The sequence below is a fragment of the Phaseolus vulgaris genome, chromosome 10 (genome assembly GCF_051622355.1).
Source record: "Phaseolus vulgaris cultivar YP4 chromosome 10, ASM5162235v1, whole genome shotgun sequence".
Classification (NCBI taxonomy): Eukaryota; Viridiplantae; Streptophyta; class Magnoliopsida; order Fabales; family Fabaceae; genus Phaseolus; species Phaseolus vulgaris.
The window spans coordinates 15486961-15503956 of record NC_143507.1 but is presented as its reverse complement, the minus strand read 5'-3'; the positions used below and the strand labels follow the sequence as shown (position 1 = coordinate 15503956).

The window sequence follows — 16996 nt, the reverse complement described above, 5'->3', positions numbered from 1 at the left end:
CTATATGGGTTTGCAGGTGGGCTTCAGTTTCAAAATAGTTGGACCTCGAACGCGATAACTCGCTACACAACACTATTTCACGATCGTTTTTGTAGGTACTTTAAGATTTTTATTTAGAGCTCAGCAAAAAAAAAAAAAAGCACAAAAAAGGTGAACTCATGGTTTGACTGTCTAGGCCAGGAAGAGGAAGAAAAACATAACACAAAAAAGAAGTGCAACACGAGGACTTCCCAGGAGGTCACCCATCCTAGTACTACTCTCGCCCAAGCACGCTACACAACACTATTTCACGATCGTTTTTGTAGGTACTTTAAGATTTTTATTTAGAGCTCAGCAAAAAAAAAAAAAAGCACAAAAAAGGTGAACTCATGGTTTGACTGTCTAGGCCAGGAAGAGGAAGAAAAACATAACACAAAAAAGAAGTGCAACACGAGGACTTCCCAGGAGGTCACCCATCCTGGTACTACTCTCGCCCAAGCACGCTTTACTGCGGAGTTCTGATGGGATCCGGTGCATTAGTGCTGGTATGATCGCACCTGCCAAGCGTTGCGCGATCAATACCTATATGGGTTTGCAGGTGGGCTTCAGTTTCAAAATAGTTGGACCTCGAACGCGATAACTCGCTACACAACACTATTTCACGATCGTTTTTGTAGGTACTTTAAGATTTTTATTTAGAGCTCAGCAAAAAAAAAAAAAAGCACAAAAAAGGTGAACTCATGGTTTGACTGTCTAGGCCAGGAAGAGGAAGAAAAACATAACACAAAAAAGAAGTGCAACACGAGGACTTCCCAGGAGGTCACCCATCCTAGTACTACTCTCGCCCAAGCACGCTTGGCTGCGGAGTTCTGATGGGATCCGGTGCATTAGTGCTGGTATGATCGCACCTGCCAAGCGTTGCGCGATCAATACCTATATGGGTTTGCAGGTGGGCTTCAGTTTCAAAATAGTTGGACCTCGAACGCGATAACTCGCTACACAACACTATTTCACGATCGTTTTTGTAGGTACTTTAAGATTTTTATTTAGAGCTCAGCAAAAAAAAAAAAAAGCACAAAAAAGGTGAACTCATGGTTTGACTGTCTAGGCCAGGAAGAGGAAGAAAAACATAACACAAAAAAGAAGTGCAACACGAGGACTTCCCAGGAGGTCACCCATCCTAGTACTACTCTCGCCCAAGCACGCTTTACTGCGGAGTTCTGATGGGATCCGGTGCATTAGTGCTGGTATGATCGCACCTGCCAAGCGTTGCGCGATCAATACCTATATGGGTTTGCAGGTGGGCTTCAGTTTCAAAATAGTTGGACCTCGAACGCGATAACTCGCTACACAACACTATTTCACGATCGTTTTTGTAGGTACTTTAAGATTTTTATTTAGAGCTCAGCAAATTGATTTTTGAGCCAATTTTTTTTGTGGTATCTTCGTTTAGTGTATATTTGATGGATGAGACCTTACATTGAAGAGAAGAGTGATAGATTTGGAGTTGGCAAAAATTAGCGTGACAAAACTTCAAACGATCATAACTTTTGATAGAGAAGTCGGATTGAGACGCATAAAAAATGAAAGTTGTTCGAAAAAAAAAAAGCACAAAAAAGGTGAACTCATGGTTTGACTGTCTAGGCCAGGAAGAGGAAGAAAAACATAACACAAAAAAGAAGTGCAACACGAGGACTTCCCAGGAGGTCACCCATCCTAGTACTACTCTCGCCCGACCACGCTTAACTGCGGAGTTCTGATGGGATCCGGTGCATTAGTGCTGGTATGATCGCACCTGCCAAGCGTTGCGCGATCAATACCTATATGGGTTTGCAGGTGGGCTTCAGTTTCAAAATAGTTGGACCTCGAACGCGATAACTCGCTACACAACACTATTTCACGATCGTTTTTGTAGGTACTTTAAGATTTTTATTTAGAGCTCAGCAAAAAAAAAAAAAAGCACAAAAAAGGTGAACTCATGGTTTGACTGTCTAGGCCAGGAAGAGGAAGAAAAACATAACACAAAAAAGAAGTGCAACACGAGGACTTCCCAGGAGGTCACCCATCCTAGTACTACTCTCGCCCAGGCACACTTAACTGCGGAGTTCTGATGGGATCCGGTGCATTAGTGCTGGTATGATCGCACCTGCCAAGCGTTGCGCGATCAATACCTATATGGGTTTGCAGGTGGGCTTCAGTTTCAAAATAGTTGGACCTCGAACGCGATAACTCGCTACACAACACTATTTCACGATCGTTTTTGTAGGTACTTTAAGATTTTTATTTAGAGCTCAGCAAAAAAAAAAAAAAAGCACAAAAAAGGTGAACTCATGGTTTGACTGTCTAGGCCAGGAAGAGGAAGAAAAACATAACACAAAAAAGAAGTGCAACACGAGGACTTCCCAGGAGGTCACCCATCCTAGTACTACTCTCGCCCAAGCACGCTTAGCTGCGGAGTTCTGATGGGATCCGGTGCATTAGTGCTGGTATGATCGCACCTGCCAAGCGTTGCGCGATCAATACCTATATGGGTTTGCAGGTGGGCTTCAGTTTCAAAATAGTTGGACCTCGAACGCGATAACTCGCTACACAACACTATTTCACGATCGTTTTTGTAGGTACTTTAAGATTTTTATTTAGAGCTCAGCAAAAAAAAAAAAAAGCACAAAAAAGGTGAACTCATGGTTTGACTGTCTAGGCCAGGAAGAGGAAGAAAAACATAACACAAAAAAGAAGTGCAACACGAGGACTTCCCAGGAGGTCACCCATCCTAGTACTACTCTCGCCCAAGCACGCTACACAACACTATTTCACGATCGTTTTTGTAGGTACTTTAAGATTTTTATTTAGAGCTCAGCAAAAAAAAAAAAAAGCACAAAAAAGGTGAACTCATGGTTTGACTGTCTAGGCCAGGAAGAGGAAGAAAAACATAACACAAAAAAGAAGTGCAACACGAGGACTTCCCAGGAGGTCACCCATCCTGGTACTACTCTCGCCCAAGCACGCTTTACTGCGGAGTTCTGATGGGATCCGGTGCATTAGTGCTGGTATGATCGCACCTGCCAAGCGTTGCGCGATCAATACCTATATGGGTTTGCAGGTGGGCTTCAGTTTCAAAATAGTTGGACCTCGAACGCGATAACTCGCTACACAACACTATTTCACGATCGTTTTTGTAGGTACTTTAAGATTTTTATTTAGAGCTCAGCAAAAAAAAAAAAAAGCACAAAAAAGGTGAACTCATGGTTTGACTGTCTAGGCCAGGAAGAGGAAGAAAAACATAACACAAAAAAGAAGTGCAACACGAGGACTTCCCAGGAGGTCACCCATCCTAGTACTACTCTCGCCCAAGCACGCTTGGCTGCGGAGTTCTGATGGGATCCGGTGCATTAGTGCTGGTATGATCGCACCTGCCAAGCGTTGCGCGATCAATACCTATATGGGTTTGCAGGTGGGCTTCAGTTTCAAAATAGTTGGACCTCGAACGCGATAACTCGCTACACAACACTATTTCACGATCGTTTTTGTAGGTACTTTAAGATTTTTATTTAGAGCTCAGCAAAAAAAAAAAAAAGCACAAAAAAGGTGAACTCATGGTTTGACTGTCTAGGCCAGGAAGAGGAAGAAAAACATAACACAAAAAAGAAGTGCAACACGAGGACTTCCCAGGAGGTCACCCATCCTAGTACTACTCTCGCCCAAGCACGCTTTGCTGCGGAGTTCTGATGGGATCCGGTGCATTAGTGCTGGTATGATCGCACCTGCCAAGCGTTGCGCGATCAATACCTATATGGGTTTGCAGGTGGGCTTCAGTTTCAAAATAGTTGGACCTCGAACGCGATAACTCGCTACACAACACTATTTCACGATCGTTTTTGTAGGTACTTTAAGATTTTTATTTAGAGCTCAGCAAATTGATTTTTGAGCCAATTTTTTTTGTGGTATCTTCGTTTAGTGTATATTTGATGGATGAGACCTTACATTGAAGAGAAGAGTGATAGATTTGGAGTTGGCAAAAATTAGCGTGACAAAACTTCAAACGATCATAACTTTTGATAGAGAAGTCGGATTGAGACGCATAAAAAATGAAAGTTGTTCGAAAAAAAAAAAGCACAAAAAAGGTGAACTCATGGTTTGACTGTCTAGGCCAGGAAGAGGAAGAAAAACATAACACAAAAAAGAAGTGCAACACGAGGACTTCCCAGGAGGTCACCCATCCTAGTACTACTCTCGCCCGACCACGCTTAACTGCGGAGTTCTGATGGGATCCGGTGCATTAGTGCTGGTATGATCGCACCTGCCAAGCGTTGCGCGATCAATACCTATATGGGTTTGCAGGTGGGCTTCAGTTTCAAAATAGTTGGACCTCGAACGCGATAACTCGCTACACAACACTATTTCACGATCGTTTTTGTAGGTACTTTAAGATTTTTATTTAGAGCTCAGCAAATTGATTTTTGAGCCAATTTTTTTTGTGGTATCTTCGTTTAGTGTATATTTGATGGATGAGACCTTACATTGAAGAGAAGAGTGATAGATTTGGAGTTGGCAAAAATTAGCGTGACAAAACTTCAAACGATCATAACTTTTGATAGAGAAGTCGGATTGAGACGCATAAAAAATGAAAGTTGTTCGAAAAAAAAAAAGCACAAAAAAGGTGAACTCATGGTTTGACTGTCTAGGCCAGGAAGAGGAAGAAAAACATAACACAAAAAAGAAGTGCAACACGAGGACTTCCCAGGAGGTCACCCATCCTAGTACTACTCTCGCCCAAGCACGCTTAACTGCGGAGTTCTGATGGGATCCGGTGCATTAGTGCTGGTATGATCGCACCTGCCAAGCGTTGCGCGACCAATACCTATATGGGTTTGCAGGTGGGCTTCAGTTTCAAAATAGTTGGACCTCGAACGCGATAACTCGCTACACAACACTATTTCACGATCGTTTTTGTAGGTACTTTAAGATTTTTATTTAGAGCTCAGCAAATTGATTTTTGAGCCAATTTTTTTTGTGGTATCTTCGTTTAGTGTATATTTGATGGATGAGACCTTACATTGAAGAGAAGAGTGATAGATTTGGAGTTGGCAAAAATTAGCGTGACAAAACTTCAAACGATCATAACTTTTGATAGAGAAGTCGGATTGAGACGCATAAAAAATGAAAGTTGTTCGAAAAAAAAAAAGCACAAAAAAGGTGAACTCATGGTTTGACTGTCTAGGCCAGGAAGAGGAAGAAAAACATAACACAAAAAAGAAGTGCAACACGAGGACTTCCCAGGAGGTCACCCATCCTAGTACTACTCTCGCCCAGGCACGCTTAACTGCGGAGTTCTGATGGGATACGGTGCATTAGTGCTGGTATGATCGCACCTGCCAAGCGTTGCGCGATCAATACCTATATGGGTTTGCAGGTGGGCTTCAGTTTCAAAATAGTTGGACCTCGAACGCGATAACTCGCTACACAACACTATTTCACGATCGTTTTTGTAGGTACTTTAAGATTTTTATTTAGAGCTCAGCAAATTGATTTTTGAGCCAATTTTTTTTGTGGTATCTTCGTTTAGTGTATATTTGATGGATGAGACCTTACATTGAAGAGAAGAGTGATAGATTTGGAGTTGGCAAAAATTAGCGTGACAAAACTTCAAACGATCATAACTTTTGATAGAGAAGTCGGATTGAGACGCATAAAAAATGAAAGTTGTTCGAAAAAAAAAAAGCACAAAAAAGGTGAACTCATGGTTTGACTGTCTAGGCCAGGAAGAGGAAGAAAAACATAACACAAAAAAGAAGTGCAACACGAGGACTTCCCAGGAGGTCACCCATCCTAGTACTCCTCTCGCCCAAGCACGCTTAACTGCGGAGTTCTGATGCGATCCGGTGCATTAGTGCTGGTATGATCGCACCTGCCAAGCGTTGCGCGACCAATACCTATATGGGTTTGCAGGTGGGCTTCAGTTTCAAAATAGTTGGACCTCGAACGCGATAACTCGCTACACAACACTATTTCACGATCGTTTTTGTAGGTACTTTAAGATTTTTATTTAGAGCTCAGCAAATTGATTTTTGAGCCAATTTTTTTTGTGGTATCTTCGTTTAGTGTATATTTGATGGATGAGACCTTACATTGAAGAGAAGAGTGATAGATTTGGAGTTGGCAAAAATTAGCGTGACAAAACTTCAAACGATCATAACTTTTGATAGAGAAGTCGGATTGAGACGCATAAAAAATGAAAGTTGTTCGAAAAAAAAAAGCACAAAAAAGGTGAACTCATGGTTTGACTGTCTAGGCCAGGAAGAGGAAGAAAAACATAACACAAAAAAGAAGTGCAACACGAGGACTTCCCAGGAGGTCACCCATCCTAGTACTACTCTCGCCCAAGCACGCTTGACTGCGGAGTTCTGATGGGATCCGGTGCATTAGTGCTGGTATGATCGCACCTGCCAAGCGTTGCGCGATCAATACCTATATGGGTTTGCAGGTGGGCTTCAGTTTCAAAATAGTTGGACCTCGAACGCGATAACTCGCTACACAACACTATTTCACGATCGTTTTTGTAGGTACTTTAAGATTTTTATTTAGAGCTCAGCAAATTGATTTTTGAGCCAATTTTTTTTGTGGTATCTTCGTTTAGTGTATATTTGATGGATGAGACCTTACATTGAAGAGAAGAGTGATAGATTTGGAGTTGGCAAAAATTAGCGTGACAAAACTTCAAACGATCATAACTTTTGATAGAGAAGTCGGATTGAGACGCATAAAAAATGAAAGTTGTTCGAAAAAAAAAAAGCACAAAAAAGGTGAACTCATGGTTTGACTGTCTAGGCCAGGAAGAGGAAGAAAAACATAACACAAAAAAGAAGTGCAACACGAGGACTTCCCAGGAGGTCACCCATCCTAGTACTCCTCTCGCCCAAGCACGCTTAGCTGCGGAGTTCTGATGCGATCCGGTGCATTAGTGCTGGTATGATCGCACCTGCCAAGCGTTGCGCGACCAATACCTATATGGGTTTGCAGGTGGGCTTCAGTTTCAAAATAGTTGGACCTCGAACGCGATAACTCGCTACACAACACTATTTCACGATCGTTTTTGTAGGTACTTTAAGATTTTTATTTAGAGCTCAGCAAATTGATTTTTGAGCCAATTTTTTTTGTGGTATCTTCGTTTAGTGTATATTTGATGGATGAGACCTTACATTGAAGAGAAGAGTGATAGATTTGGAGTTGGCAAAAATTAGCGTGACAAAACTTCAAACGATCATAACTTTTGATAGAGAAGTCGGATTGAGACGCATAAAAAATGAAAGTTGTTCGAAACGAGGTAACAAGCACAAAAAAGGTGAACTCATGGTTTGACTGTCTAGGCCAGGAAGAGGAAGAAAAACATAACACAAAAAAGAAGTGCAACACGAGGACTTCCCAGGAGGTCACCCATCCTAGTACTACTCTCGCCCAAGCACGCTTACCTGCGGAGTTCTGATGGGATCCGGTGCATTAGTGCTGGTATGATCGCACCTGCCAAGCGTTGCGCGATCAATACCTATATGGGTTTGCAGGTGGGCTTCAGTTTCAAAATAGTTGGACCTCGAACGCGATAACTCGCTACACAACACTATTTCACGATCGTTTTTGTAGGTACTTTAAGATTTTTATTTAGAGCTCAGCAAAAAAAAAAAAAAGCACAAAAAAGGTGAACTCATGGTTTGACTGTCTAGGCCAGGAAGAGGAAGAAAAACATAACACAAAAAAGAAGTGCAACACGAGGACTTCCCAGGAGGTCACCCATCCTAGTACTACTCTCGCCCGGGCACGCTTTACTGCGGAGTTCTGATGGGATCCGGTGCATTAGTGCTGGTATGATCGCACCTGCCAAGCGTTGCGCGATCAATACCTATATGGGTTTGCAGGTGGGCTTCAGTTTCAAAATAGTTGGACCTCGAACGCGATAACTCGCTACACAACACTATTTCACGATCGTTTTTGTAGGTACTTTAAGATTTTTATTTAGAGCTCAGCAAAAAAAAAAAAAAGCACAAAAAAGGTGAACTCATGGTTTGACTGTCTAGGCCAGGAAGAGGAAGAAAAACATAACACAAAAAAGAAGTGCAACACGAGGACTTCCCAGGAGGTCACCCATCCTAGTACTACTCTCGCCCAAGCACGCTTCACTGCGGAGTTCTGATGGGATCCGGTGCATTAGTGCTGGTATGATCGCACCTGCCAAGCGTTGCGCGATCAATACCTATATGGGTTTGCAGGTGGGCTTCAGTTTCAAAATAGTTGGACCTCGAACGCGATAACTCGCTACACAACACTATTTCACGATCGTTTTTGTAGGTACTTTAAGATTTTTATTTAGAGCTCAGCAAAAAAAAAAAAAAGCACAAAAAAGGTGAACTCATGGTTTGACTGTCTAGGCCAGGAAGAGGAAGAAAAACATAACACAAAAAAGAAGTGCAACACGAGGACTTCCCAGGAGGTCACCCATCCTAGTACTACTCTCGCCCAGGCACGCTTCACTGCGGAGTTCTGATGGGATCCGGTGCATTAGTGCTGGTATGATCGCACCTGCCAAGCGTTGCGCGATCAATACCTATATGGGTTTGCAGGTGGGCTTCAGTTTCAAAATAGTTGGACCTCGAACGCGATAACTCGCTACACAACACTATTTCACGATCGTTTTTGTAGGTACTTTAAGATTTTTATTTAGAGCTCAGCAAAAAAAAAAAAAAGCACAAAAAAGGTGAACTCATGGTTTGACTGTCTAGGCCAGGAAGAGGAAGAAAAACATAACACAAAAAAGAAGTGCAACACGAGGACTTCCCAGGAGGTCACCCATCCTAGTACTACTCTCGCCCAAGCACGATTGACTGCGGAGTTCTGATGGGATCCGGTGCATTAGTGCTGGTATGATCGCACCTGCCAAGCGTTGCGCGATCAATACCTATATGGGTTTGCAGGTGGGCTTCAGTTTCAAAATAGTTGGACCTCGAACGCGATAACTCGCTACACAACACTATTTCACGATCGTTTTTGTAGGTACTTTAAGATTTTTATTTAGAGCTCAGCAAAAAAAAAAAAAGCACAAAAAAGGTGAACTCATGGTTTGACTGTCTAGGCCAGGAAGAGGAAGAAAAACATAACACAAAAAAGAAGTGCAACACGAGGACTTCCCAGGAGGTCACCCATCCTAGTACTACTCTCGCCCCAGCACGCTTCACTGCGGAGTTCTGATGGGATCCGGTGCATTAGTGCTGGTATGATCGCACCTGCCAAGCGTTGCGCGATCAATACCTATATGGGTTTGCAGGTGGGCTTCAGTTTCAAAATAGTTGGACCTCGAACGCGATAACTCGCTACACAACACTATTTCACGATCGTTTTTGTAGGTACTTTAAGATTTTTATTTAGAGCTCAGCAAAAAAAAAAAAAAGCACAAAAAAGGTGAACTCATGGTTTGACTGTCTAGGCCAGGAAGAGGAAGAAAAACATAACACAAAAAAGAAGTGCAACACGAGGACTTCCCAGGAGGTCACCCATCCTAGTACTACTCTCGCCCAAGCACGCTTAGCTGCGGAGTTCTGATGGGATCCGGTGCATTAGTGCTGGTATGATCGCACCTGCCAAGCGTTGCGCGATCAATACCTATATGGGTTTGCAGGTGGGCTTCAGTTTCAAAATAGTTGGACCTCGAACGCGATAACTCGCTACACAACACTATTTCACGATCGTTTTTGTAGGTACTTTAAGATTTTTATTTAGATCTCAGCAAAAAAAAAAAAAGCACAAAAAAGGTGAACTCATGGTTTGACTGTCTAGGCCAGGAAGAGGAAGAAAAACATAACACAAAAAAGAAGTGCAACACGAGGACTTCCCAGGAGGTCACCCATCCTAGTACTGCTCTCGCCCGAGCACCCTTAACTGCGGAGTTCTGATGGGATCCGGTGCATTAGTGCTGGTATGATCGCACCTGCCAAGCGTTGCGCGATCAATACCTATATGGGTTTGCAGGTGGGCTTCAGTTTCAAAATAGTTGGACCTCGAACGCGATAACTCGCTACACAACACTATTTCACGATCGTTTTTGTAGGTACTTTAAGATTTTTATTTAGAGCTCAGCAAAAAAAAAAAAAAGCACAAAAAAGGTGAACTCATGGTTTGACTGTCTAGGCCAGGAAGAGGAAGAAAAACATAACACAAAAAAGAAGTGCAACACGAGGACTTCCCAGGAGGTCACCCATCCTAGTACTACTCTCGCCCAAGCACGCTTCACTGCGGAGTTCTGATGGGATCCGGTGCATTAGTGCTGGTATGATCGCACCTGCCAAGCGTTGCGCGATCAATACCTATATGGGTTTGCAGGTGGGCTTCAGTTTCAAAATAGTTGGACCTCGAACGCGATAACTCGCTACACAACACTATTTCACGATCGTTTTTGTAGGTACTTTAAGATTTTTATTTAGAGCTCAGCAAAAAAAAAAAAAAGCACAAAAAAGGTGAACTCATGGTTTGACTGTCTAGGCCAGGAAGAGGAAGAAAAACATAACACAAAAAAGAAGTGCAACACGAGGACTTCCCAGGAGGTCACCCATCCTAGTACTACTCTCGCCCAAGCACGATTGACTGCGGAGTTCTGATGGGATCCGGTGCATTAGTGCTGGTATGATCGCACCTGCCAAGCGTTGCGCGATCAATACCTATATGGGTTTGCAGGTGGGCTTCAGTTTCAAAATAGTTGGACCTCGAACGCGATAACTCGCTACACAACACTATTTCACGATCGTTTTTGTAGGTACTTTAAGATTTTTATTTAGAGCTCAGCAAAAAAAAAAAAAGCACAAAAAAGGTGAACTCATGGTTTGACTGTCTAGGCCAGGAAGAGGAAGAAAAACATAACACAAAAAAGAAGTGCAACACGAGGACTTCCCAGGAGGTCACCCATCCTAGTACTACTCTCGCCCCAGCACGCTTCACTGCGGAGTTCTGATGGGATCCGGTGCATTAGTGCTGGTATGATCGCACCTGCCAAGCGTTGCGCGATCAATACCTATATGGGTTTGCAGGTGGGCTTCAGTTTCAAAATAGTTGGACCTCGAACGCGATAACTCGCTACACAACACTATTTCACGATCGTTTTTGTAGGTACTTTAAGATTTTTATTTAGAGCTCAGCAAAAAAAAAAAAAAGCACAAAAAAGGTGAACTCATGGTTTGACTGTCTAGGCCAGGAAGAGGAAGAAAAACATAACACAAAAAAGAAGTGCAACACGAGGACTTCCCAGGAGGTCACCCATCCTAGTACTACTCTCGCCCAAGCACGCTTAGCTGCGGAGTTCTGATGGGATCCGGTGCATTAGTGCTGGTATGATCGCACCTGCCAAGCGTTGCGCGATCAATACCTATATGGGTTTGCAGGTGGGCTTCAGTTTCAAAATAGTTGGACCTCGAACGCGATAACTCGCTACACAACACTATTTCACGATCGTTTTTGTAGGTACTTTAAGATTTTTATTTAGATCTCAGCAAAAAAAAAAAAAGCACAAAAAAGGTGAACTCATGGTTTGACTGTCTAGGCCAGGAAGAGGAAGAAAAACATAACACAAAAAAGAAGTGCAACACGAGGACTTCCCAGGAGGTCACCCATCCTAGTACTGCTCTCGCCCGAGCACCCTTAACTGCGGAGTTCTGATGGGATCCGGTGCATTAGTGCTGGTATGATCGCACCTGCCAAGCGTTGCGCGATCAATACCTATATGGGTTTGCAGGTGGGCTTCAGTTTCAAAATAGTTGGACCTCGAACGCGATAACTCGCTACACAACACTATTTCACGATCGTTTTTGTAGGTACTTTAAGATTTTTATTTAGAGCTCAGCAAAAAAAAAAAAAAGCACAAAAAAGGTGAACTCATGGTTTGACTGTCTAGGCCAGGAAGAGGAAGAAAAACATAACACAAAAAAGAAGTGGAACACGAGGACTTCCCAGGAGGTCACCCATCCTAGTACTACTCTCGCCGAAGCACGCTTGACTGCGGAGTTCTGATGGGATCCGGTGCATAAGTGCTGGTATGATCGCACCTGCCAAGCGTTGCGCGATCAATACCTATATGGGTTTGCAGGTGGGCTTCAGTTTCAAAATAGTTGGACCTCGAACGCGATAACTCGCTACACAACACTATTTCACGATCGTTTTTGTAGGTACTTTAAGATTTTTATTTAGAGCTCAGCAAAAAAAAAAAAAAGCACAAAAAAGGTGAACTCATGGTTTGACTGTCTAGGCCAGGAAGAGGAAGAAAAACATAACACAAAAAAGAAGTGCAACACGAGGACTTCCCAGGAGGTCACCCATCCTAGTACTACTCTCGCCCAGGCACGCTTCACTGCGGAGTTCTGATGGGATCCGGTGCATTAGTGCTGGTATGATCGCACCTGCCAAGCGTTGCGCGATCAATACCTATATGGGTTTGCAGGTGGGCTTCAGTTTCAAAATAGTTGGACCTCGAACGCGATAACTCGCTACACAACACTATTTCACGATCGTTTTTGTAGGTACTTTAAGATTTTTATTTAGAGCTCAGCAAAAAAAAAAAAAGCACAAAAAAGGTGAACTCATGGTTTGACTGTCTAGGCCAGGAAAAGGAAGAAAAACATAACACAAAAAAGAAGTGCAACACGAGGACTTCCCAGGAGGTCACCCATCCTAGTACTACTCTCGCCCAGGCACGCTTAGTTGCGGAGTTCTGATGGGATCCGGTGCATTAGTGCTGGTATGATCGCACCTGCCAAGCGTTGCGCGATCAATACCTATATGGGTTTGCAGGTGGGCTTCAGTTTCAAAATAGTTGGACCTCGAACGCGATAACTCGCTACACAACACTATTTCACGATCGTTTTTGTAGGTACTTTAAGATTTTTATTTAGAGCTCAGCAAAAAAAAAAAAAAGCACAAAAAAGGTGAACTCATGGTTTGACTGTCTAGGCCAGGAAGAGGAAGAAAAACATAACACAAAAAAGAAGTGCAACACGAGGACTTCCCAGGAGGTCACCCATCCTAGTACTACTCTCGCCCAGGCACGCTTCACTGCGGAGTTCTGATGGGATCCGGTGCATTAGTGCTGGTATGATCGCACCTGCCAAGCGTTGCGCGATCAATACCTATATGGGTTTGCAGGTGGGCTTCAGTTTCAAAATAGTTGGACCTCGAACGCGATAACTCGCTACACAACACTATTTCACGATCGTTTTTGTAGGTACTTTAAGATTTTTATTTAGAGCTCAGCAAAAAAAAAAAAAAAAGCACAAAAAAGGTGAACTCATGGTTTGACTGTCTAGGCCAGGAAAAGGAAGAAAAACATAACACAAAAAAGAAGTGCAACACGAGGACTTCCCAGGAGATCACCCATCCTAGTACTACTCTCGTCCATGCACGCTTAACTGCGGAGTTCTGATGGGATCCGGTGCATTAGTGCTGGTATGATCGCACCTGCCAAGCGTTGCGCGATCAATACCTATATGGGTTTGCAGGTGGGCTTCAGTTTCAAAATAGTTGGACCTCGAACGCGATAACTCGCTACACAACACTATTTCACGATCGTTTTTGTAGGTACTTTAAGATTTTTATTTAGAGCTCAGCAAAAAAAAAAAAAAGCACAAAAAAGGTGAACTCATGGTTTGACTCTCTAGGCCAGGAAGAGGAAGAAAAACATAACACAAAAAAGAAGTGCAACACGAGGACTTCCCAGGAGGTCACCCATCCTAGTACTACTCTCGCCCAGGCACGCTTCACTGCGGAGTTCTGATGGGATCCGGTGCATTAGTGCTGGTATGATCGCACCTGCCAAGCATTGCGCGATCAATACCTATATGGGTTTGCAGGTGGGCTTCAGTTTCAAAATAGTTGGACCTCGAACGCGATAACTCGCTACACAACACTATTTCACGATCGTTTTTGTAGGTACTTTAAGATTTTTATTTAGAGCTCAGCAAAAAAAAAAAAAGCACAAAAAAGGTGAACTCATGGTTTGACTGTCTAGGCCAGGAAGAGGAAGAAAAACATAACACAAAAAAGAAGTGCAACACGAGGACTTCCCAGGAGGTCACCCATCCTAGTACTACTCTCGCCCAAGCACGCTTCACTGCGGAGTTCTGATGGGATCCGGTGCATTAGTGCTGGTATGATCGCACCTGCCAAGCGTTGCGCGATCAATACCTATATGGGTTTGCAGGTGGGCTTCAGTTTCAAAATAGTTGGACCTCGAACGCGATAACTCGCTACACAACACTATTTCACGATCGTTTTTGTAGGTACTTTAAGATTTTTATTTAGAGCTCAGCAAAAAAAAAAAAAAGCACAAAAAAGGTGAACTCATGGTTTGACTGTCTAGGCCAGGAAGAGGAAGAAAAACATAACACAAAAAAGAAGTGCAACACGAGGACTTCCCAGGAGGTCACCCATCCTAGTACTACCCTCGCCCAAGCACGCTTGACTGCGGAGTTCTGATGGGATCCGGTGCATTAGTGCTGGTATGATCGCACCTGCCAAGCGTTGCGCGATCAATACCTATATGGGTTTGCAGGTGGGCTTCAGTTTCAAAATAGTTGGACCTCGAACGCGATAACTCGCTACACAACACTATTTCACGATCGTTTTTGTAGGTACTTTAAGATTTTTATTTAGAGCTCAGCAAAAAAAAAAAAAAAGCACAAAAAAGGTGAACTCATGGTTTGACTGTCTAGGCCAGGAAGAGGAAGAAAAACATAACACAAAAAAGAAGTGCAACACGACGACTTCCCAGGAGGTCACCCATCCTAGTACTACTCTCGCCCGAGCGCGCTTAACTGCGGAGTTCTGATGGGATCCGGTGCATTAGTGCTGGTATGATCGCACCTGCCAAGCGTTGCGCGATCAATACCTATATGGGTTTGCAGGTGGGCTTCAGTTTCAAAATAGTTGGACCTCGAACGCGATAACTCGCTACACAACACTATTTCACGATCGTTTTTGTAGGTACTTTAAGATTTTTATTTAGAGCTCAGCAAAAAAAAAAAAAAAGCACAAAAAAGGTGAACTCATGGTTTGACTGTCTAGGCCAGGAAGAGGAAGAAAAACATAACACAAAAAAGAAGTGCAACACGAGGACTTCCCAGGATCCTAGTACTACTATCGCCCAAGCACGCTTAACTGCGGAGTTCTGATGGGATCCGGTGCATTAATGCTGGTATGATCGCACCTGCCAAGCGTTGCGCGATCAATACCTATATGGGTTTGCAGGTGGGCTTCAGTTTCAAAATAGTTGGACCTCGAACGCGATAACTCGCTACACAACACTATTTCACGATCGTTTTTGTAGGTACTTTAAGATTTTTATTTAGAGCTCAGCAAAAAAAAAAAAAGCACAAAAAAGGTGAACTCATGGTTTGACTGTCTAGGCCAGGAAGAGGAAGAAAAACATAACACAAAAAAGAAGTGCAACACGAGGACTTCCCAGGAGGTCACCCATCCTAGTAGTACTCTTGCCCGAGCACGCTTAACTGCGGAGTTCTGATGGGATCCGGTGCATTAGTGCTGGTATGATCGCACAGCCAAGCGTTGCGCGATCAATACCTATATGGGTTTGCAGGTGGGCTTCAGTTTCAAAATAGTTGGACCTCGAACGCGATAACTCGCTACACAACACTATTTCACGATCGTTTTTGTAGGTACTTTAAGATTTTTATTTAGAGCTCAGCAAAAAAAAAAAAAAGCACAAAAAAGGTGAACTCATGGTTTGACTGTCTAGGCCAGGAAGAGGAAGAAAAACATAACACAAAAAAGAAGTGCAACACGAGGACTTCCCAGGAGGTCACCCATCCTAGTACTACTCTCGCCCAAGCACTCTTAACTGCGGAGTTCTGATGGGATCCGGTGCATTAGTGCTGGTATGATCGCACCTGCCAAGCGTTGCGCGATCAATACCTATATGGGTTTGCAGGTGGGCTTCAGTTTCAAAATAGTTGGACCTCGAACGCGATAACTCGCTACACAACACTATTTCACGATCGTTTTTGTAGGTACTTTAAGATTTTTATTTAGAGCTCAGCAAAAAAAAAAAAAAGCACAAAAAAGGTGAACTCATGGTTTGACTGTCTAGGCCAGGAAGAGGAAGAAAAACATAACACAAAAAAGAAGTGCAACACGAGGACTTCCCAAGAGGTCACCCATCCTAGTACTACTCTCGCCCAAGCACGCTTCACTGCGGAGTTCTGATGGGATCCGGTGCATTAGTGCTGGTATGATCGCACCTGCCAAGCGTTGCGCGATCAATACCTATATGGGTTTGCAGGTGGGCTTCAGTTTCAAAATAGTTGGACCTCGAACGCGATAACTCGCTACACAACACTATTTCACGATCGTTTTTGTAGGTACTTTAAGATTTTTATTTAGAGCTCAGCAAAAAAAAAAAAGCACAAAAAAGGTGAACTCATGGTTTGACTGTCTAGGCCAGGAAGAGGAAGAAAAACATAACACAAAAAAGAAGTGCAACACGAGGACTTCCCAGGAGGTCACCCATCCTAGTACTACTCTCACCCAAGCCCGCTTAACTGCGGGGTTCTGATGGGATCCGGTGCATTAGTGCTGGTATGATTGCACCTGCCAAGCGTTGCGCGATCAATACCTATATGGGTTTGCAGGTGGGCTTCAGTTTCAAAATAGTTGGACCTCGAACGCGATAACTCGCTACACAACACTATTTCACGATCGTTTTTGTAGGTACTTTAAGATTTTTATTTAGAGCTCAGCAAAAAAAAAAAAAAGCACAAAAAAGGTGAACTCATGGTTTGACTGTCTAGGCCAGGAAGAGGAAGAAAAACATAACACAAAAAAGAAGTGCAACACGAGGACTTCCCAGGAGGTCACCCATCCTAGTACTACTCTCGCCCAAGCACGCTTCACTGCGAAGTTCTGATGGGATCCGGTGCATTAGTGCTGGTATGATCGCACCTGCCAAGCGTTGCGCGATCAATACCTATATGGGTTTGCA

At 43.4% G+C, this 16996-nt stretch overlaps 39 non-coding genes and 4 pseudogenes across 39 annotated transcripts; all 43 read right to left on the bottom strand.

Annotated features, from left to right (window-relative positions):
* Positions 1-419: 419 nt before the first annotated feature.
* Positions 420-538, bottom strand: LOC150024494 (5S ribosomal RNA). The gene has a single exon (XR_016516947.1). It is a non-coding gene; the product is annotated as a 5S ribosomal RNA (ribosomal RNA).
* Positions 539-770: 232 nt separating this feature from the next.
* LOC150024493 (5S ribosomal RNA) lies at positions 771-889 on the bottom strand. The gene has a single exon (XR_016516927.1). It is a non-coding gene; the product is annotated as a 5S ribosomal RNA (ribosomal RNA).
* A 232-nt stretch (positions 890-1121) lies between these two features.
* LOC150024492 (5S ribosomal RNA) lies at positions 1122-1240 on the bottom strand. Its single transcript, XR_016516936.1, has one exon. It is a non-coding gene; the product is annotated as a 5S ribosomal RNA (ribosomal RNA).
* Positions 1241-1657: 417 nt separating this feature from the next.
* LOC150024491 (5S ribosomal RNA) lies at positions 1658-1776 on the bottom strand. Its single transcript, XR_016517036.1, has one exon. It is a non-coding gene; the product is annotated as a 5S ribosomal RNA (ribosomal RNA).
* A 232-nt stretch (positions 1777-2008) lies between these two features.
* LOC150024490 (5S ribosomal RNA) lies at positions 2009-2127 on the bottom strand. Its single transcript, XR_016516774.1, has one exon. It is a non-coding gene; the product is annotated as a 5S ribosomal RNA (ribosomal RNA).
* A 233-nt stretch (positions 2128-2360) lies between these two features.
* LOC150024489 (5S ribosomal RNA) lies at positions 2361-2479 on the bottom strand. The gene has a single exon (XR_016516747.1). It is a non-coding gene; the product is annotated as a 5S ribosomal RNA (ribosomal RNA).
* Positions 2480-2921: 442 nt separating this feature from the next.
* On the bottom strand, positions 2922-3040 carry LOC150024488 (5S ribosomal RNA). Its single transcript, XR_016516946.1, has one exon. It is a non-coding gene; the product is annotated as a 5S ribosomal RNA (ribosomal RNA).
* Positions 3041-3272: 232 nt separating this feature from the next.
* Positions 3273-3391, bottom strand: LOC150024487 (5S ribosomal RNA). The gene has a single exon (XR_016516925.1). It is a non-coding gene; the product is annotated as a 5S ribosomal RNA (ribosomal RNA).
* Positions 3392-3623: 232 nt separating this feature from the next.
* LOC150024486 (5S ribosomal RNA) lies at positions 3624-3742 on the bottom strand. Its single transcript, XR_016516940.1, has one exon. It is a non-coding gene; the product is annotated as a 5S ribosomal RNA (ribosomal RNA).
* Positions 3743-4159: 417 nt separating this feature from the next.
* LOC150024485 (5S ribosomal RNA) lies at positions 4160-4278 on the bottom strand. Its single transcript, XR_016517035.1, has one exon. It is a non-coding gene; the product is annotated as a 5S ribosomal RNA (ribosomal RNA).
* A 417-nt stretch (positions 4279-4695) lies between these two features.
* Positions 4696-4814, bottom strand: LOC150024484 (5S ribosomal RNA). The gene has a single exon (XR_016516738.1). It is a non-coding gene; the product is annotated as a 5S ribosomal RNA (ribosomal RNA).
* A 417-nt stretch (positions 4815-5231) lies between these two features.
* On the bottom strand, positions 5232-5350 carry LOC150024483 (5S ribosomal RNA). The gene has a single exon (XR_016517062.1). It is a non-coding gene; the product is annotated as a 5S ribosomal RNA (ribosomal RNA).
* Positions 5351-5767: 417 nt separating this feature from the next.
* On the bottom strand, positions 5768-5886 carry LOC150024482 (5S ribosomal RNA). Its single transcript, XR_016517043.1, has one exon. It is a non-coding gene; the product is annotated as a 5S ribosomal RNA (ribosomal RNA).
* A 416-nt stretch (positions 5887-6302) lies between these two features.
* Positions 6303-6421, bottom strand: LOC150024481 (5S ribosomal RNA). Its single transcript, XR_016516892.1, has one exon. It is a non-coding gene; the product is annotated as a 5S ribosomal RNA (ribosomal RNA).
* A 417-nt stretch (positions 6422-6838) lies between these two features.
* LOC150024480 (5S ribosomal RNA) lies at positions 6839-6957 on the bottom strand. The gene has a single exon (XR_016517053.1). It is a non-coding gene; the product is annotated as a 5S ribosomal RNA (ribosomal RNA).
* A 420-nt stretch (positions 6958-7377) lies between these two features.
* LOC150024479 (5S ribosomal RNA) lies at positions 7378-7496 on the bottom strand. Its single transcript, XR_016516956.1, has one exon. It is a non-coding gene; the product is annotated as a 5S ribosomal RNA (ribosomal RNA).
* A 232-nt stretch (positions 7497-7728) lies between these two features.
* On the bottom strand, positions 7729-7847 carry LOC150024478 (5S ribosomal RNA). The gene has a single exon (XR_016516967.1). It is a non-coding gene; the product is annotated as a 5S ribosomal RNA (ribosomal RNA).
* A 232-nt stretch (positions 7848-8079) lies between these two features.
* Positions 8080-8198, bottom strand: LOC150024477 (5S ribosomal RNA). The gene has a single exon (XR_016516766.1). It is a non-coding gene; the product is annotated as a 5S ribosomal RNA (ribosomal RNA).
* A 232-nt stretch (positions 8199-8430) lies between these two features.
* Positions 8431-8549, bottom strand: LOC150024476 (5S ribosomal RNA). The gene has a single exon (XR_016516921.1). It is a non-coding gene; the product is annotated as a 5S ribosomal RNA (ribosomal RNA).
* Positions 8550-8781: 232 nt separating this feature from the next.
* On the bottom strand, positions 8782-8900 carry LOC150024475 (5S ribosomal RNA). Its single transcript, XR_016517019.1, has one exon. It is a non-coding gene; the product is annotated as a 5S ribosomal RNA (ribosomal RNA).
* A 231-nt stretch (positions 8901-9131) lies between these two features.
* Positions 9132-9250, bottom strand: LOC150024474 (5S ribosomal RNA). Its single transcript, XR_016516954.1, has one exon. It is a non-coding gene; the product is annotated as a 5S ribosomal RNA (ribosomal RNA).
* A 232-nt stretch (positions 9251-9482) lies between these two features.
* LOC150024473 (5S ribosomal RNA) lies at positions 9483-9601 on the bottom strand. Its single transcript, XR_016516746.1, has one exon. It is a non-coding gene; the product is annotated as a 5S ribosomal RNA (ribosomal RNA).
* Positions 9602-9832: 231 nt separating this feature from the next.
* Positions 9833-9951, bottom strand: LOC150024472 (5S ribosomal RNA). Its single transcript, XR_016516951.1, has one exon. It is a non-coding gene; the product is annotated as a 5S ribosomal RNA (ribosomal RNA).
* A 232-nt stretch (positions 9952-10183) lies between these two features.
* LOC150024471 (5S ribosomal RNA) lies at positions 10184-10302 on the bottom strand. The gene has a single exon (XR_016516765.1). It is a non-coding gene; the product is annotated as a 5S ribosomal RNA (ribosomal RNA).
* A 232-nt stretch (positions 10303-10534) lies between these two features.
* Positions 10535-10653, bottom strand: LOC150024470 (5S ribosomal RNA). Its single transcript, XR_016517018.1, has one exon. It is a non-coding gene; the product is annotated as a 5S ribosomal RNA (ribosomal RNA).
* Positions 10654-10884: 231 nt separating this feature from the next.
* LOC150024469 (5S ribosomal RNA) lies at positions 10885-11003 on the bottom strand. The gene has a single exon (XR_016516953.1). It is a non-coding gene; the product is annotated as a 5S ribosomal RNA (ribosomal RNA).
* A 232-nt stretch (positions 11004-11235) lies between these two features.
* On the bottom strand, positions 11236-11354 carry LOC150024468 (5S ribosomal RNA). Its single transcript, XR_016516745.1, has one exon. It is a non-coding gene; the product is annotated as a 5S ribosomal RNA (ribosomal RNA).
* A 231-nt stretch (positions 11355-11585) lies between these two features.
* On the bottom strand, positions 11586-11704 carry LOC150024467 (5S ribosomal RNA). The gene has a single exon (XR_016516950.1). It is a non-coding gene; the product is annotated as a 5S ribosomal RNA (ribosomal RNA).
* A 232-nt stretch (positions 11705-11936) lies between these two features.
* LOC150024466 (5S ribosomal RNA) lies at positions 11937-12055 on the bottom strand (annotated as a pseudogene).
* A 232-nt stretch (positions 12056-12287) lies between these two features.
* On the bottom strand, positions 12288-12406 carry LOC150024465 (5S ribosomal RNA). Its single transcript, XR_016516920.1, has one exon. It is a non-coding gene; the product is annotated as a 5S ribosomal RNA (ribosomal RNA).
* A 231-nt stretch (positions 12407-12637) lies between these two features.
* On the bottom strand, positions 12638-12756 carry LOC150024464 (5S ribosomal RNA). Its single transcript, XR_016517025.1, has one exon. It is a non-coding gene; the product is annotated as a 5S ribosomal RNA (ribosomal RNA).
* A 232-nt stretch (positions 12757-12988) lies between these two features.
* LOC150024463 (5S ribosomal RNA) lies at positions 12989-13107 on the bottom strand. The gene has a single exon (XR_016516919.1). It is a non-coding gene; the product is annotated as a 5S ribosomal RNA (ribosomal RNA).
* A 234-nt stretch (positions 13108-13341) lies between these two features.
* Positions 13342-13460, bottom strand: LOC150024462 (5S ribosomal RNA). The gene has a single exon (XR_016517056.1). It is a non-coding gene; the product is annotated as a 5S ribosomal RNA (ribosomal RNA).
* A 232-nt stretch (positions 13461-13692) lies between these two features.
* On the bottom strand, positions 13693-13811 carry LOC150024461 (5S ribosomal RNA). The gene has a single exon (XR_016516918.1). It is a non-coding gene; the product is annotated as a 5S ribosomal RNA (ribosomal RNA).
* Positions 13812-14042: 231 nt separating this feature from the next.
* Positions 14043-14161, bottom strand: LOC150024460 (5S ribosomal RNA). Its single transcript, XR_016516764.1, has one exon. It is a non-coding gene; the product is annotated as a 5S ribosomal RNA (ribosomal RNA).
* Positions 14162-14393: 232 nt separating this feature from the next.
* Positions 14394-14512, bottom strand: LOC150024459 (5S ribosomal RNA). Its single transcript, XR_016516755.1, has one exon. It is a non-coding gene; the product is annotated as a 5S ribosomal RNA (ribosomal RNA).
* A 233-nt stretch (positions 14513-14745) lies between these two features.
* Positions 14746-14864, bottom strand: LOC150024458 (5S ribosomal RNA). The gene has a single exon (XR_016517072.1). It is a non-coding gene; the product is annotated as a 5S ribosomal RNA (ribosomal RNA).
* A 233-nt stretch (positions 14865-15097) lies between these two features.
* Positions 15098-15207, bottom strand: LOC150024457 (5S ribosomal RNA; annotated as a pseudogene).
* Positions 15208-15438: 231 nt separating this feature from the next.
* On the bottom strand, positions 15439-15557 carry LOC150024456 (5S ribosomal RNA; annotated as a pseudogene).
* A 231-nt stretch (positions 15558-15788) lies between these two features.
* Positions 15789-15907, bottom strand: LOC150024455 (5S ribosomal RNA). Its single transcript, XR_016516697.1, has one exon. It is a non-coding gene; the product is annotated as a 5S ribosomal RNA (ribosomal RNA).
* Positions 15908-16139: 232 nt separating this feature from the next.
* Positions 16140-16258, bottom strand: LOC150024454 (5S ribosomal RNA). The gene has a single exon (XR_016516924.1). It is a non-coding gene; the product is annotated as a 5S ribosomal RNA (ribosomal RNA).
* Positions 16259-16488: 230 nt separating this feature from the next.
* Positions 16489-16607, bottom strand: LOC150024453 (5S ribosomal RNA; annotated as a pseudogene).
* A 232-nt stretch (positions 16608-16839) lies between these two features.
* LOC150024452 (5S ribosomal RNA) lies at positions 16840-16958 on the bottom strand. Its single transcript, XR_016517033.1, has one exon. It is a non-coding gene; the product is annotated as a 5S ribosomal RNA (ribosomal RNA).
* Between the last annotated feature and the right edge of the window lie 38 nt (positions 16959-16996).